Here is a 14712-nt window from a genome sequence, read left to right on the forward strand (position 1 = left end):
TGTAAATTAGGCTCCAGGCTAAGAAGACGTTCTCTTGTGAACCAGAATGAATTCCATGGAGCTCATGTTAATTCGCACGCAAGTGCGGAAAGTTTTTTCGCTGCGTCGGCTCTCAAAAGGGGAATGGCAACACAGCTGACGCCGTCATGGGCAGATCTGTCAGCTGCGCCCGCTCGATCATTGTCGTTTATGCCATACTGACTAGGCAACCACTGATATGTATATCTGGCCCTTCGTCAGCTATGTGATGGTAGACTTCTCTGATCTCTGCGATGAGCTGCACGTGATCAAATGAAGAGAGTACCATTTAGAAAAAAAATTGAAGTCGGCTGAGTTAGGAAAGTAGTAAATCGAGACCACCGGTAGAAGCCTTAGTTCTATATTTGACTTTTACGTATGTGCCTATAATAATTGCAATGTCGGAGTGTTCTATTATGGAAGAAAAGTCAATCTCTTTATGTCTTGCACATCACAGTCTCATAAAAAATAGGGGGAAGGCGACTTGTAGAAACCGGCAGTAACAGCTCTTATGGAAGTAGGTCGAGAGAGGAAAGTCTGTGTCTGGAAATTTTTGTAAATAGCTACATCATTGCACTGACTTGTGCAGAGGCAGAGAAATATGACGTTCACGAACTAGAAAAGTTGCAACATTCGCGAGCTTTGTAAGCACAGTCGCGCATTGTGGTATGATGACGGCACAGAAAATCGTCTACTGAACTGCCGCTCTTAGGCCCTGCTCTCTACCCCAAAACCAAGGTACGTGGAAACGAAAAGATGGGTAAGCGGGCCATTTGCTTTACATAAATAACGATAAATGTCAGGTATGGCGTGCATGATTCTTTTAGCTTAAGGATGGTTCAAGTAGTTGCAGCGGTGGCGTAGGGGTAGAGCATCCGCCTCGCGTGCAGGAGGACCATGGCTCGAATCTCGGTGCCGTGCAGTTTTCCACAAGACTAAAAAAAAAATCCGCCTGTTGATAAAATTGCGCAAACAGGCCTGGAGTGCGGCCTGATCCCGGTGACCAGAACCAATAACGCACTCCCTCACCAGAGCAGGATTGGCCACCCTGGTGCAGTACTTGGCCACAACCTCCTATATGAATACAATAGCGGCTCTGCATCAAGCGTAGTTCTCCATAAAGAAAGCAACAAAATCCCAATAAAGAAAGGCGTCAGACAAGGAGATACGATCTCTCCAATGCTATTCACAGCGTGTTTACAGGAGGTATTTAGAGACCTGGATTGGGAACAATTAGGGATAAGAGTTAATGGAGAATGCCTTAGTAACTTGAGATTAGCTGATGACATTGCCTTGCTTAGTATCTCAGGAGACCAATTGCAAGGCATGCTCCATGACCTGGAGAGGCAAAGCAGAAGGGTGGGTCTAGAGATTAATCTGCAGAAAACTAAAGTAATCTTTAACAGTCTCTGAAGAGAACAGCAGTTTACGATATGTAGCGAAGCACTAGAAGTGGTAAGGGAATACATCTACTTAAGGCGGGTAGTGACCGCCGATCCAGATCAAGAGACTGAAATAATCAGAAGAATAAGAATGGGCTGGGGCGCGTTTGCCAGGCATTCTCAAATCATGAACAGCAGGTTGCCATTATCCCTCAAGAGGCAAGTGTATAACAGCTGTGTCTTACCAGTGCTCACGTAAGGGGCAGAAACCTGGAGGCTTACGAAAAGGGTTCTACTTAAATTGAGGGTGACACAACGAGCTATGGAAAGAAGAATGATGCTTGTAACCTTAAGGGATAAGAAGAGAGCAGATTTGGTGAGGGAACAAACGCGAGTTAATTATAGCTTAGTTGAAATCAAGAAAAAGAAATGGGCATGGGCAGGACATGTAATGAGGAGGGAAGATAACCAATGGTCATTATGGGTTCAAACTGGATTCCAAGGGAAGGGAAGCGTAGCAGGGGGCGGCAGAGAGTTAAGTGGGCGGATGAGATTAAGAAGTTTGCAGGGACGAAATGGCCGCAATTTGTACATGACCGGGGTAGTTGGAGAAGTATTGGAGAGGGATTTGCCTTGCAGTGGACTTAACCAGGCTGATGATGATGAAGTGGACCAAGCTCACAGTTGTATGAACGTATGTCTGAGGGGGCATAAGGCTTCATAAATATATTGTGAGCCGTCGTATCTGGCAGCACATCGCCTAGGATGCGAGTGCTATAAGATTTCCATGAAACAGAGATGGTTTTGAAAAGTAATAACCAACACATGAGAATTAGCAGAGGCCTTCCATACTGGGAAAGAAGGGGGTGATTGCGTCAAGCCTATTTATGTCATTCTATATGATAAAGAATCAGCATTTTCCAATTGTTAGCACACGCAATTTTCGGTTTAAGTGCTTTAAGGTTACTTCACGATTACGTTTTGGTATGTCGTGTTTATATTTATTCCTCTCTTTGCTCAGCATGCATGATCACTTCGACGGCTACATATATGAAACTTCAATAAATTTTTCGTTTGCGAGAGGATACATTGTGAAGCCTAATTTTTGCAGGTCCTCCGAATGCTTCCCTTTCTCCTTCTTTAATTTTTTTCGATGAAATAAGGAAAAATTGTACCGAAGTACCCCTCTTTCAGTAATATAGGTTGATAAGCCCGTTCATACGTGTTAACCTAAATTAACAGCGTCATCTGGGTATCTTATGTCCAGTTCCGGACGACGGCCTTTCTCAATGACTCCCATTTACCTCTGCGTTGAATCAACCATTTTCTTCATGTACCTGCGAATTTCCTAATATTATCACACCACCTCATTTCTTAAGCATCACAACGTGTTTCCTTTACATGCAACCTATCTCTCATTCGAGCATTTGACTGCGCGATATGTTGTGTAAGCAATCAGCTATCAACTCCGTATGCTGGCACATCACCTAGAGCGCAAACAAATTTGCTTCCTTGATTCATAGTACTGTCTTCCTGAATATAAATCCTACGCCTAAAATTTTTCAATCCATGTTCGCTCCGTAGTTCCTAGCTTCTTATCAAATTTTCTTTTCGTTCTCTAAGTTTCTGTGCCACAGGGCGCTCTTACTAGACGGCAGTAATCGCATACCGTCCTTTTCAAGGATATTGGGAAGCTACCTTTCACTGCTTGAAAGCGCCGGCATTATGCTCTGCTACATATTTCGCAGGAAATTTTATTGTATGATTCTGTTCCTCCGTCTCTAATTGGCCTATAGATTATTGTTTCCTCGCAGAGATTCCAGTGGCTACGTACCTACGGTTAACTCTTGTTCCCTTGCTAGAAATCCTTTTGCCTTCTGAGTATTAATCTTTAAATCTACAGTCCGATTACAGGTGTTCAAATTACGAGTAATCAGTTGAAATTAATCTTCATTGTTATTAACAAGACAATATCATCCGCATATCACAGATTTCTGATATATTCTCGATTGATTCTCCTACTTCACCCTATCATTATTGGAAATGTATCGTCTTGAATACTTTGTAAATGACAGTAAACAGGGTCGCTATACTGTAAAAGCATTGCAATCTGTTTTTCTACTCCCCTCTCCTAACGTCTAATTTACCTAACCACCTTCGCAAGCATTGAGAGGTGGCCCGCAGCTTTGTCTGAACAGCCGCATCAAACGCTGTCCTCGTTTACAGGAGATTACTTTTGTTTGCCTAAAAAATGAATAATGTTGCCCACACTGAGCAGCTTTTTCTTATCTAATTGGCTTACAAGATGCGAGGAGCAAGCGCAAGAGGGTTCTGATGGGGCCGAGCCAGCGCAGTGAAAGTATCTAACCGCGGATGAGGAGGGTGGTGCCGCCGTCTGCGGTTGGCCCGCTTTCCCTCACTTAGCTTGGGGTGGCTCATCGAAAATCACGGCGGCGTGCAGCGGAAGGTTAATAATGCCGCTAAAATGGACTCTCAGCAAAGAAGATTTGGCCGAGCGAGGTCGTATGCGTGCCGAAAGGGCTCGATAACTTTATAGTGCCACGCAGAAAGCTTTATTACAGGCAAATAAATCCATGCTCTCCGGCAGGCACGAGTAGCCAGTATCTGAGTGATCGGCGGACAGCCATCTTCTATTCCTTTCGGAACGGGGCAGTCTCCGGCTATTCAGAAAGTAATTCAGTTTTTTTCGGCATATTATGGTGTCTTTAATGCGTACACGACCCTATGATGCTATGAGTTCTTGCGGTCTTGTGACGTCGCGTGACAGACAGGCGAAGTGGGCACAACCTGAAAACTTTTGATCAATAGCAGGGGGCTAACGGTAAAAAAAAAAACTGTCCAATCAGAAATAGTTACTTTCCTTTTGTTCTGCCTAATCTTGCATAATCAGTGTGCACAAAGTGTATAGGATATAGCGTTCTCGGGGTTTTCGTGACGTCGCGTTACAAACAGGCGAAGTCGGGGTGGCCCGTAACGTTTTCGATCAGTCGCGGAGGGCTAATTGCAGAATTGTAATAGGAAAGTTTGGAATAGCTTTACGCGATAGCGCCCCAGGGTGCGTTTTCTTGGCTTAGGTACTTTTGCAATATTCTGCAACAATATTTTATGAAGAAGTACGGCAGCAATGCAAGGGGTACACGTTGTTCGAAGTAGGAATATTGCATACTTTAAGGGAACGCCTCCAAGAACGTTGGTATCTACTAAATTGAGGGGCCTACGTATTGTATGGAGGCCATATGGAGGGCCTAGTCAAACCTGGCTAGCTCGTCCATTACTTCATTGGTGAGACACATGTGATCCACGGCTGAATACTTTTTCTAAGCCCTGTATATTCTCTTTGTTGATTCAATTAGGTCAAGTCTTGCCCTCAAGTTATAATAAAAATCTCAATGAACATTTTTGTACAATACCGAAAGCAGGCTACGAGTACGTTGTTTCTCGATGTCCTAAATGTTGTCAAAGGCGTTCAAGTGTTTCTTGCGTCCAACTCACTACGCAAAACAAGCTGGTCTGCGTAAAATCGGGCATTTCACTAAAATTTTTCATGACGCGCTGCCGAAGCGCATGCGTACACAGGATCAGAGTGCGAAAGAGAACATATATTCAATATTTATATATATCCAAATTTTCAAATATATTCAAATTATTATTAATACGAGAATATTCATCACCACATTCAAACGTAAGCAAGGCAGAAACCAGCAACCTACGCAGATTACAAGCGACATAATACATCCATAGAATAATTATGTGCCAGATGCATCCCACAAAATTTTCACACCTATGCCAATTTTCTGGTGTACCAGACACCACCAACACATCGTGTTGGTGTGCCCACACCGCGAGAAAAACAATTAACGGGAAGCTTCAGAACCGCTGCAAGCGACAGAAGAAACGTGGGAGGCAATGTTAACGGTACAGAACTTGGAGGATCAGCAAAGTCTGCTTGAATGGGCACGGGTCGCGGCACTTCCCAACGGCTTTCTGGACTGAGAGGGCCGCTCACCTAGGGCGAAAAAACAATGCTTTCGCACTGTTTTGCAAAATAACGTTTATTCCGAATGTCCATGGCATATAGACAAAGACGCATTGCCTTCACCGAGAGACTGTTGCACCGCCAGACAAAGCGAAGACCTCATGGAAACGTGGGAGGCCAAGCTAGTCTCCGAGGACCTGGAACAACAACGACATCTCGTTGCCAGGGCCAAGGAAGCAGCGAAGGCCAGAGGGTTCCTGGAATGAGGAGACCTCCCACCGAGAGTTGAACCAGGGCTTACCCCCGGAAACTGTTTCCAAAATAAAAGTTTATTCCTCCTCCTCCTTCCTCCTCCTCCTCCTCCTCCTCCTCCTCCTCAGAAAAGCTGAATGATTTGCAGTAATATCTTTTGGCACATATTATCAGTGTGCAAAAGAGAACACATATTCAAATTTTTATTAAGGTCAGCGGACGTAAGAAAATCGCCGGAGTTGTGCTTTAATCGCTCAGCAGTGAGACTGCATAAAACTAGGCATTTGACAAGCTGCCTGACAAAAAGTGTCCGATGACTGCGAAATCCCTAATGCGAAATTTGAGCGCAGCTTGATAAGTATTGTCATTGCGCGATATATTGAGGCAAAGAATTTGAGACCGAAATCAACGCACCGACAGGAAGTGGGCCAGTGCCGTCAGCGCCTTCGCAAAGGGGGGGGGGGGTGAATTTTGGGAATGCTGGCATGATGAGTGGCATTGGAACCAGCTGTGCGACAAACCGACGAGTGCGTGAGCAGTGGCTCTAGCGCATTCACGCGCTTAGGGCGATGGACGCCGTCGCTCAAACCAGGACTGTGCACTTAAGATTTATGCTCTAAAGAAAAGGAAAACGATACATGTGAAGGTTTCCGGATGAACAAGACGGTAACATCTTCGCTTAGAAACGCATACATGTTCCATAGCGTAGGAGAAAATGAAAATGCGTGTGGAAACAAGAAAGAGAACCAGAAATAACAGAACGGTGTCTTAAATATCCCTCGGAAACATCCGTATACGAAAGTATTCCCCATTCCAGAAGAAGAAGAAGAAGAAGAGGAAGAAGAAGAAGAAGAGGAAGAAGAGGAAGAAGTAGAAGAAGAAGAAGAAGTATAGGAAGAAGTAGAAGAAGAAGAAGTAGAAGTAGAAGAAGAAGAAGAAGTAGAAGAAGTAGAAGTAGAAGTAGAAGTAGAAGAAGGAGAAGAAGAAGAAGAAGAAAAAGAAGAAGAAGAAGAAGAAGAGCAAAAGAAAAATAGGAAATATTAAGCAAGCGATAGCAACCGCATCTAGCACTTCGCAACGAGAATCGGTAATACAGTATTGCTTTTACGCGCCCTGCACCGGCAACTACGCGTTAAAGGCCCTTAATGTGTCGCTAGCGTGCTGTTATTCTACGGGTACAAAGAGCAACATTTTTTCGCCGCTACATTGCGGTCTCGAAGAAAATTGAATTGAGCTGTCTTGTAAGATAAAATGGTTTACCGCCAAACACGACGGGAAGTAACGGATAACGCTATTGTCTGTTCCGTTGTGCCTAAATTGGTTTATCCGCACTAGGAAATAAACAAGGACGGGGATCGAGAGGGCCGGGAAGAGTGATAGAAAAGAAAGTGAGCGCTGTGTAGCACCTCGGATATTTACGCTGCCTATTTCGTTCCGCTTTCTACTTCTGTTTGCGTTCGAAGCTGAGCATCCAACTTCCTTGATCGAAAAAGCGCGTATACTGGCAAAGTTCTCAGCTGAGGTGTCGCGACAGTACAGGAAAATAAATTGTTTCAAGTCATACCCCCACATCTCATTTCCTCGCCATCAAAAGTAAACAACCCCTTCATGGACATTAAGGCTTCCTTTCTCTTAATTAACGACTTGATAAAGACAAGTCCCACTGTGGAAACCATAGCTCCAGCCCCAGACGTCCTTTATTCGACGACCATTCAATCCGTCATGTCTCCACATTACTGCCCCGAGCTTATGTCTCGTTCAGTTATTCTACCCCTCACAGGTACTTCTTTGTGAGCGACATTTCGCTCGTACAATCTTGTGACCTTATGAATCTAGAGAGAGAGAGAAAGGAGAGGAAAGGCAGGGTGGTCAACCACGTGGGCGCTGCTTTGCTACCCTACACTGGGGGCAAGAGAAAGGAGGATTGGAATGATATTTAAGAAGCTAAACTTTGTAATGGGTTGCCATGAGATGCTCTTACAGGCGTCGGTGTATCTAAGTAAACATCCGTAACGTATATCATATATGACGTAGAAGTCAATAAGCAAACATGATTGAGTTGCTCCCGTTACATTAGAACTTAAGCCAGGAAGGAAGCCGTCGACAGCAATTTTTAGTCTTTATGACCAGCACGTCTCCAGTTTTGTGTGACAATGAAACTGAGCAGGCAAGAGGCATCACTGCTGCATCGTCTTCGCACGAGGTCAGCGCATACTGCGGAATGGCTATACAAGGTTGGACTCGCCGATTCACCTTCGTGTGTACATACGGTAATTTATTGATGGCATACAACTGCAGACATATTTTGTTAATCGCCACCACAGCAGCGCAGTGGCTGTATGGGGCTTTGTGCTGCTGAACACGAGGTTGCACGTTCGGTTCCCGGCCATGGCGGCCGCATTTCAATGCCGGTGACATGCATAAACGGTGTTGTACCATGCTTTGAGTGCATAATAATGAAGCCCAGGTGGTAAAAGTTATTCTAGCCGCTATTACTACGGTAACTGACTTCTACTAGTAGTGATAGTAGTACCACTGTGTACACTATTGTAGTTTTGGTATATTAAAATCAATCAACCAACCAAGCAATTAAGTATCTATTGAGTAATTAATAAATTGATTAATCGATCGATCAATCGATCGTTTTTTCAATCAATCAACCATATTCCGCAAAAATACTTCTGGTAAGCGTCTTGAACAAACGAAACTGTTGCCTTACTAGTCCATGCTCAGTACTACTTGGCCAAACGGCGCCATACTCCACATTGAGACAAAATGGGGGCAGCGAAGCGTTGTCAAAGTGTTGGTTAAAATTTTCGGTAGTTGGCTCTGATTCTGCGGCAACCTGATTTGGTTACTCGAACTGGTATGGAAATATCTTAATTTAAACGCCCATTTGTTCCCCTCGCACTTCAGGCCTACGAACCTTGAAGAAGTTTCCGAATACATGTAAAATGAACGGAACACCTAATGCAACATGCTCAATACAAAAAAATGAACTGTTGCATAAAAACAAGAAGGCAGCCTGAAAGGGTGTTGCCACATTGAAATATTTGTCAACAGATGAAACTTCATGGCTGTCCATATAAAAAAGTCTATGCTTTCTCATGAGGGGAGTTTGCGGTAAACTCTGCAAATAAATATCTTCATCGAGCTAGTGCACTCGCAGACAATTTGAATTGCCTTCGAGTTGAGCTTAGTGAAATTTTTTGTTTTAGTTTATTCACTAGTGTGCAGTATAAATACTTACGCTTGCGGCATTCAAAGTTCCTCCTTGCTGTATTTTTTCCATGTTATCCTTTGAGTATGACGCCTAGAAAAAATAATAGCTCAGAGAAATGGGAGGGTAATCACTGCGCAACAATGAATTTGTAATGAAGAAACACTGAATGAGGATAATGTGAATGTACCACCGTAATGCGTACATCGCTGAGCATAGGATACTGTAACGTTAACTACATCTATCATGATCTGTGAACTGTGCAGTCCAATCAGTCTGCGTTGCACAACTACGCGTACGCTTCACGCAGACTGGTATGCAGTATTCTTTCGAAAACAAGTATTTCTTCTAGTAAGTGCATTATGAAAAATATTATGCGCCGTACCAGGCCTAGTCATACATTGGGCAGCAGACACCAAACTTAAACCTGAAAAATAAAACGGAGTACAAGATACTTAGTTGCTAAGAATGAGAAGAAAGGAAACTGAGCGCCCGATTTTTAATTAGCCATATCATAAGAAGCCAATAAACAAGAACACCATGAACAGCACAGGGAAATTACTTATACTTACTGTTTACTTAAAGAAATGATATATTCATGGAAATGAAAGTGGATGAAAAACAACATCCGCAGGTGGGGCACAAACTCATGTCTTCACGTTACCCGTGCAATGCTCTTACCAATTGAGCTACCGCAGCGCCGTTTTTCCATCCACTTTCTGGGGTATTCATGTTTATCCACTAAAAATAAACATGGGAGTGTTAGCCAGCGCCAGCACCGTCGAGGCCGTAGGTGGCGCTGCTGGCTAACGCTCTCATGTTTAGTTTCTTTACGTGTTCAGTGCAGTTCCCAGTTGTTTTTTCATCCACTTTCATGTCCTTCAATTTATTTGTTCAATTCGATTAATATGTACAAGTAATTTACCCTGTGCTGTCCTCGGTGTGCTTGGTAATTGGTACGACTCATTTGTTATTGCATTGAATTAGATACCGCCTTGCCTGCGTCTCTCGCAAAAGATCATCTCAATAGAGTATCAAGAGAGGTGCCAGGTGTCGGTGCGATAATATATTGCTTTCTCCTGACTGTTTCGAATAGTGCGAGCAGCGAAAACTTCATCAGCAATATTAGTGGATATTCACGCACGTTTGAGCTTCAAAGAGAGGCAATATTTTGATTCCATCGAGTGATGAAAGTGCCTAAGTCATCATTTCACATACCAATATGTACTGGGTGGCAAACGAAGCTACTCGTAGTGCCGTTGCCTAACTGAAAGGAGCTGGAAAGTAATATGAGAAGATCAATAGAAGTGGTAAACAATAAAAATTATTGCACGTTTGAACTAAATGTAACTGAACGATGAAACCACGTGTTGAATTCAATTACAAGCTTGAATTGTAACGAAGTTACGCAAAGGTTATCGAGTGCCAGTCCAGTTACTCAACATTTCGATGCTTTCTCTTTCAGCTGAATTCGGTTTGCGAAGCTAGAAGTGTAAAACTCCAGCTCGTACACTGAAGACGCCGTGCCGGACAATTTGCACAGATGCAGCCTTATGAATAGGTTACCATAAGCTCACTGTCCAACGTTCGTACGTGGATTAAACACAAACGTTGCATGGGGATGCCCGAAGAAATGACTTGTTCAATTTTCCTGTTTTCACCCTATCGACCGGAGATAGCTCTTGCTTTTGTTCGAAACCAGCTATATATTTTTTCAACCATTTCTACAAGTTCTTACTCGAAGGGGAGGCGGACGTCCCTTTCTGTTAGCATTCCAGAAGGCAGGTACATGAGCCATACAAGTCACGATGATACATTACGTGCTGCTAAGCGCGATAGCAAACTTGTATTAGATGCGTTGTTTTTTCACTGCACTACACTGATGGCACCATCTCGTCTATTTATCTCGTGGTATTTTGTGTGTTTTACTGTAGAATTTATTTATTACCTCAGAAATCTTACTAATCCAGATGTTTGCTAGTGGCTACGGGCACCCTGCGCTGTGGATATATGTGTTAGAAAGATGACACGCAAATGTTTCAGGCTGCCCACATCGTGTGCTCTTTACACGCTTCTTATTTTTATTTTTCGTTTGAATTCCTGTGTCCCTTAGCAAGCTTCACACTTGACTAATGCCAAAAATAATATTTACTATGCAAGTGCAACGAGATATCAGGAGCTTTCCCTCGTATAAGAGAGCTGGTAACAATTACAGCTTGAGCATTTTATTCAGTCTACACGATTGCCCCCCTGACGTTTGCCTGTCGTGCAAGCACGGACTATGCACTACCAGTCACTAATATGGTAAGCACGCTCGAAGAAGCCGTGATTTGACTAGGCTTGGCTGAACGATGAATACGCGGCAGAGTTAAGGAAGTTTCGTGATACTGAAAGCTTTGACGCCGTTAGAGGGTTTAACTTATTCTGAGTAAGTCACAGAGGCAGCGAGGCAGTAATGGAAGAACGGAGCGTCGTCTTCGTGAATTCTTCAAGCGCTGTTGGTTTGCTAGCCTACAATTTACTGCTTCCAAGTGTGCCTCGACTGTTGACGTTTCGTACAAGCTAAATTCCTCATACACAAACCTGGATTGGTTCAGCCAATGTGAAGCTTTAATGGTCAATGCGGTCAATGGCACATGAAATTGAAAAAAAAAGAAAGCAACTTGTAATTTTCAATAGAGACTGCCGTCTTTTGTGAAGTCGCTTGCATGCTTGCTAAAGTGAATATACAAAAAAATACCGTAGCAGCAGAAAAGACTGAAAACCAAGATTTAGCAAATTAGGTCAACCAAGGCATTGATTACCCTGGTATAAGCTACTCGCATATTATTTAAGGAATTCGTAGTACACCACCAAAAGCGCTCTTGAGCAGTAATTCCGGTTATACCTGGTCAATAAGGGTGAAAGGGGGGTGGGCGGTAGATGTGGCACAAGATTTTCCGTTCTAGCGCCAGGAATTTCGCTCCTATTTTAGACTACACTGCTGTTTTTACGGCAGATAATGGCGTCGTAATGACATAAATCCTTGTACTAGCGGGAAAAAATAACGCAGTTTGATGTCCCGTCCTCCCAAGAAAGCCAACAATGACGTAGCCTAAGCAATTTATGTCTAGGCTAGCCATCTTTTAACTACAAAACTAATCACGCTGTGACAAAGCAAAAAAATAGCGTTTTGGTTAGGCTCGAATCATAGGATTTGGTCGCGGTACTGACATTATCCTTCATCTCTTTCAACTGGCTACCGCTTAAAGCTTACCAGCAAGTGCGAGTGCGAGACTATTTTCAGTGCCCACGGGATCGACCGAGAGGACATCGCCGCGTTTCTTGGAAGAGCACGACGCTGAACCGATCCCGCCAAGACCTTGGCCTCTCCTTGGCTCATTGGTGTGGATGGCTCATCGCTATACACGCACGGCTATTCTGCATGCGATATTGTCACGTATTTTCTCATATTGGTAAGCGGTGTGACTTTGCCTTCTTCCAGCAGGTGCATAATCGGGGCGCGGACTGTTTCTAGAACGTGTAAAGTCTACTGAGTAAGAGCCGCCAGCTGCAGATTAAACAGAAATGGAGAATTTCAGAAGGCGTTTTCGGCGCGAGCTCATTTGCTTGTGCCGAGAACTAGAATAATAAATTCAGTTCTGAATCTAATCATATAGACCCACGAACACCATGGCTTCATGAAATGAATTAGCAACAAAAAGAAATACCGTATCAAATCGGTATGCTCGCAGGTAGTAATTGTTCCTTTTTCCAAACAACAGACTGTCACCTTATTCAAAGTTAACGAATACGCCGCTACAATATGAATTAATTTGAATTCTGGCGCATTAGGCGCCAAAATCACAATTTGATTACGACGCACATAGTAGTGCGGAACCCCGGTTCAATTTTGACCACCGCAGGATTTCTAACGTGTAGCCAGTGCACTAGACACAGTCGTCTTTGTATTTCGCCCCCATGAAAATGCGGCCATCGCAGCAGGGATTTGATTCCGCGACCTCGTGCTTAGCAGCGCAACACCAGCCACCACGGTGGGTTCTAGAACATTAAATGACACAATTACAAGCGCTTTTTTGTTATAATATTGTACAAATTTGGCTGCTTTGCGCATTCGAACGAATTCTTTTATTGGAGAGTAACTGACAGAAGTTTACGAACATTTCGGACTTCTACCACACATTGCTTTTTTTTCTGTTGAGGGTAGGGCTCTGCGCTAAGGCAAAGATAAACAAAGCACAGACTCTGAAAGACCTCAACATTGAGCGTGGGATTATGACTTGACCTAATTTAAAGGTAGCCGTCAACACAATATAGTTCTAGTGGCCTTAATTTTAAAAAAAAATAAGAGTAGCTGCTAAGAGAAACTGCGTCTTCCTTTCCTTATAGCCTACACTGGTTACTTTGTACGCGTCGATTCTAACCATAGTCCCAGATGACTTTTGACGTGTCATCCTTGCGAAACGACAAATTCATTTCCGTCCTTACGTTCCGGTCGAGTGAAAAGTTCAAGTTTATTGAATCAAACTAGGAACCAACTACAACTGAGTAAACCAAGTTAAGGTTGAGGTGGGCGCCGGTAATCGGATGGCCACACCAGGCCCTGTGCTGCAGACCTCAAAGCGTTACGTGACGTACTTGGGGGATGAGTTCATTCGAGCGTCTCTGGCTGCACACACTATTTTTGGATAGGCAGTGGGGTCGCTACAGACGTCGTGGATTCTCATGAGGCACACGTCGTGGCGGTGAGGTTAAACAAAATGGCATGGAACTCCCATACCGTGGAATTCGAAGGAATCGTGCAGGGCACAGGCGTTTTCTACCGAGTAACCTAGAATACAAGTTGATAAAGTGTATCTTAATTAGGTAGGCGTAAAACGACAGCCACTAGGAAAAATGCCTGACAGAGTTGTGATATTTATTTTGTTGGCGCATTTTGGCTTGCCAAGTCTCCGGGCTAACTTCATCTCAGGAATACTAATCATGTGTCCTTCCGGGCAGAAGTGGGCTTAAATTACCGTCCTCTGAGCACAGAAGCAACACAGAATCCGAGAGAAGAAATTGTCGTGAAGCGCCGTTTGGTTGCGTAGGAACACGAAGAAGTAGGAAATTGAAAGACTGCAATGGCAACGAAACAGCGCTAATATTGCCGTACATATACGGCGGAAGTAATGTTACGTAGTGCTTACTACGAGATGGCTAGACATCACCTCCCATCAAAAGCGTTATTCTTTAGCTGGTCTTATTCAGATGCTTTATTACACTATGTTATGCGTGTGTTATGCTCACTGTGTTAATCTAGGTGTTTAATGCCCCTGTGTTTACCATTGCATTTATTAGCGCATCCATCTGGTATGGCAAGCCGGGTGTGCCGCCAGGCAAACATGCCCTGTTTGCATAAAAGAGCCTCTCTCTCTCCCCCAGGTAGCCTGCTTCCATTTATCTACACTTATCAAAGAAGAACAATAATATATGTACATTTTGGAGTATAAGGCTGTAATGACATTTCTACGCACTAGACGTTTGGTGCGGAGCAATTGCTGATCAGCCTGAGTGATGCAGAGTTTCAGTTATTCCAATTTTCAGTCATTCTGATTCCCAGCTTTTACGTATGCTATTCCGAGGCTAGCTCTCCTTCTGTTCATGTTAACTTTCTATTCCAGATTACATCACCCGATGCTTCCATCCCCCATCCCCGGTCCTGTAACAGCTATAGAACAACATCTATCAAAATTTTGCAGGTAGATTTTATTTCTAACAAACATCGGGCCATGACATTCGTTTCGTTTACTAACATTGCAATATACTCGCAAGTCACCTAAGAAATTCAAGTACCTGACGGC

At 43.6% G+C, this 14712-nt stretch overlaps 1 long non-coding RNA gene across 4 annotated transcripts in view; it reads right to left on the reverse strand.

The window, feature by feature from the left end:
- The window catches only part of LOC135899137 (uncharacterized), a 154379-nt gene that overhangs the window by 96016 nt on the left and 43651 nt on the right, over nucleotides 1-14712 (reverse strand). For 3 of the 4 annotated variants that reach the window (XR_011512741.1, XR_011512743.1, XR_011512742.1), the window contains exon 5: nucleotides 8900-8962. This is a non-coding gene — a long non-coding RNA (uncharacterized lncRNA). Of the gene's footprint in view, nucleotides 1-5527; nucleotides 5655-8899; nucleotides 8963-14712 lie in introns of those variants that run through there. The other variant, XR_011512744.1, reaches the window with a different exon arrangement.

Source organism: Dermacentor albipictus, chromosome 3 (genome assembly GCF_038994185.2).
Source record: "Dermacentor albipictus isolate Rhodes 1998 colony chromosome 3, USDA_Dalb.pri_finalv2, whole genome shotgun sequence".
NCBI classification, from domain to species: domain Eukaryota; kingdom Metazoa; phylum Arthropoda; class Arachnida; order Ixodida; family Ixodidae; genus Dermacentor; species Dermacentor albipictus.